The following is a 4,071-nucleotide window of genomic DNA, read 5'->3' as shown; positions in this document are numbered from 1 at the left end:
CGAGAAATAGTGTAACAACTATATAACGTCCTCTAAGAATGTTTTAATGATTGGAATGAGAGTTTAGATTACATAACCAATGGATTCCTTGAACCGAAGTTTTCGAAACTTGTTGATCAAGAGAACCGGAATTATGGAAAGTGACAAGTCCGCGAACTGCCGAAGTTCTCAAACGCGAGAATTTCTGCTGGAGTTGACAAACTACTTGCGTGAGCCAAGTACGCGAACCCAGTCCGCGAACCGGAGTAGTTCTCGAACCCGAGAATTTCTGCTGGAGTTTGTAAACTTTATCCGGTGTCTTAAGTCCGCGAACCTAGTCTGCGAACTTGAGAAGGTTATATATCTAAAGATGATTTCTGAACTTAATCTTAAAAGACTAAGGAATGCATTTGCAAACCGTGGATATTAAAGTTCATGAACCGATTCGAGTGAATCAAATAATCTTTGCTTCAATTGTGTGTTGTGTAGTTACATAAGATTTCCTTTCAATTGAACAACTCTCTTAACTAGTTCATTTGAGTCAATTGAACTAGTTATGGTGAAGAAGAACATGGTTGGTATGAAACGCTCATATGGTTAACCTCTTTAGGTAGACTATTGTTGAACCAATAATGTACACGTTTGGGTGCAGTTAACAAACCTAGAAGCGTACAGTCATTTCTGTATGACAAGCTAAGTTTTCGATCTAATGGTTGAGAAATATTAGCTTGAATCTAAATCAGGTTTTCATCTAACGGTGAATATTGATTGCTTTGTAACTAAGGCAAAACCCTGATTTGAAAGGCTATATAAATGAGACATCTAGTATGGTGCAAAACTAATCCCCACACCTTACGTGTGATACTAGTTTACGTGCTAGAGTCATTTCTCCTTTAACCTTCGGTTTTATTCTTCTAAAACCAGGTTAACGACTTAAAGACTTCATTGGGATTGTGAATCCAGACTGATACTACTTTTATCGTAGTTGTGTGATCTGATCTTGTATCTTCTATCGTAACAGTACAATCATATTGATTGTCTTGAGATCGTGAGAGTTCTCCGATAGGCAAGATATAAAAAGTAATCACAAACACCTTCGTCTCATCGTTTGTGATTCCATGACATCTTGTTTCGCTACCATACGATTAAGATTGTTGTGAGGTGATTGATTAATCTAGGTTGTTCTTCGGGAATATAAGACCGGATTATCAATTGGTTCCTGTTCACCTTGATTATTATCAAAAGACGGAACAAAAACTTTTAGGGTTTTTTCCGTGGGATACAGATTGATCCTTTGATAGACTTATCTGTGTGAGACAGATTTGTTTATTGTTAAAGCCTACGATTTTGGGTCGTAGCAACTCTTAGTTGTGGGTGAGATCAGCTAAGGGAATCAAGTGTGCAGTATCCTGTTGGGATCAGAGGCGTAGGGAGTACAAATGTACCTTGGATCAGTGGGAGACTGATTGGGGTTCAACTATAGTCCAATCTTAAGTTAGCTTGGAGTAGGCTAGTGTCTGTAGCGGCTTAATATAGTGTGTATTCAATCTGGACTAGGTCCCGGGGTTTTTCTGCATTTGCGGTTTCCTCGTTAACAAAACTCTGGTGTCTGTGTTATTTCTATTTCCGCATTATATTTTTTTATATAATTGAAATAATATAGGTTGTGCGTTTGAATCAATCAATTGGAAATCCAACCTTTGGTTGTTGATTGATATTGATTGATCCTTGGACATTGGTCTTTGGTACCGTCCAAGTTATTCCTTGTGTTTGATTATAGACTCGCTGATTTCTATTAGCTTGAGTGAATCAAAACAAGAGAGAGATATTAACTCCTTGAGATACTTTTATCTAGATTGAGTATGACTGTCTAGTTGATTCTCTAGTAAGTGTTTCGGAGTTAGTCCATACAGATTGCTAATCGAAATATTGGGTGGTGTTGTTAGACCCCCGCTTTTTCAATTGGTATCAGAGCAGGCAAACACGTTTAAGACCTTACAAGTCTGTGTTTGTAGCGATCTGACTCTATGGACAGAGGTGCTATCTCTATTAACGTACCACCAGTATTCGATGGCTCTAATTACTTATGGTGGAAAATTGATATGCGAGCTTTTCTTCAAGCACGTGATTTTCAATCATGGGTATATGTTGTTAATGGCTATGATGCTCCCGTTGTGGCAGTTGGAGATGTAAACGTTCCCAAACCTATTGGTGAATACACCCCTGCTGAGATAAATGCTGCAAAGCAAAATTCCGACGGTTTGAATGCTATCATACATGCCATTACCCCAAATCTTCAACACCATGTGTCTAATTGCAATCAGTCTGAAGATGCTTCGGATATCATAGAAACCGTATTTGAAGGTAACTCCAGTGAAAAGGAAGCCATGCTTCAAAAACTTAATTCCGATTGGGAGAACCTTCGTATGGCAGATGAAGATACATTTGATGAGTTTAATCACAAAGTGTCTGAAAATTTTAATGCATCTTTTGTATTGGGTAAGACTATTCCTGAAAAGGACATTGTGATGAAAATTCTCAGATCGCTGCCATCTAGATAAGAGTCTAAGAAGCATGGCATCGTTAAGGGAAATAACCTTGATAATCTTTCCAGAAATACATTGGTTGGAAAGCTAAAGATCTTTGATCATGAGCATACATCCAAAATCGGAAAGGATGTTGCCTTTAAAGCACAGAAGAACACTAAATTACTTGATAAGAGTAAAAGTGTTTATGTCTCTGAAGATGATCAGTCTGAGGGTGATGATGGTATTTTTCAATGATGTTGTAGTAAGATGATTCGTTCACTCAAATTTGTTGAGAATTTGTTTTAAGACTTAATAAAGAAAATAAGGAAAAATATATATACACAATTTGTCACAAGATGAAGAGACGCTGAGACGCGGGATTCCACTACTTTTCATATTGTTATGGTTCAGTCATTAACTCTAGACAATATACCTCAAACAAAAGAAGTTGTGACTCTAGTTCTTTACCAAAAATAGATTTCTTAAAATATCATTTGTAAGTTAAAATTATGACGCATCTGAAGTATTTAGAACTAAGCATGTGGCATCTAACAAAATTACAAATTATTAATAGAAATCATAAAACAATTAAATCTATGCAAAAAGTGAATAAAAAAATTAATTCATTTACCACAATCATGAAAAGTTGCTTCCTCCATTGTCCCAGTGATGGGGTCTAGCTCCACATGGTGAAAACACACTCAAAGGAATTTTTCATTGCTCAAAAAGGTGTTTACAAGGAGAAAAGGTATAAAACAGGGCCTTTGTAACAGTTATAATTGTTACAGATACAAAAATAAACTGTTACTGACGCTGTAGCTTCTACGACTGTCACTATGTATCGCAACTAGTGTAGCTATACGACCCACGGCTAAGCGTCGTTGTCACTGTTGGAAAATGACTGTCTTTGGCAGTCTGTTCTTCGTGTTCTACAGCAGCAGAAAAATATTCTCTGCAACTCGTCCAATCTCTTCTCTGTAGCTCTCTATTCTCTTCCCCAACTCTCCATCCACCTATATGATACCTCAAGAGTCTATTTATACTCAACAGGACCCAGCAAATCATCGCAATAACTCTCATTAATTCCCTTTCCTTCTCTGCAATATCACGGGAATAATTTCCTGTTTTAGCTCCCTTACGCGTCTGCAGCTGTTGAAACATACTCCAAACTCCTCACCAGCACGTACTGTAGAGATTAAAACATGTTGTATCCTCATGCAGTTTCCAAACATAACTCAAATGACTCGTGAAATAATCACAGAAACCCGAGACCCCTGTTTCTTCTCACACGTCTTCTTTCCTGCTTAAAACTCTTTCCAAAATCCTCTAATCAATGCCGAATATACTCCCACTACAAATCTTCTCCAAATCCGCACGTAACTTACAAACAAAATCTTGAAAATATCTTCACCTCTGTCTTCTTCAAACCGGAAATATATCCCCCCCTTTACGAATCGAAGGAAACTACCACTTCTGTTTTAGAGTTACAACCGTCGCCAACCAATTCCCGTGTCAGCAATCTCCAAAAATCTCGTACGAATCATGACCAAATATACACAGTCGA

This window comes from Papaver somniferum, chromosome 9 (genome assembly GCF_003573695.1).
Source record: "Papaver somniferum cultivar HN1 chromosome 9, ASM357369v1, whole genome shotgun sequence".
NCBI classification, from domain to species: domain Eukaryota; kingdom Viridiplantae; phylum Streptophyta; class Magnoliopsida; order Ranunculales; family Papaveraceae; genus Papaver; species Papaver somniferum.
The sequence above is the reverse complement of the archived record's forward strand: the minus strand, read 5'-3'. Positions refer to the sequence as shown.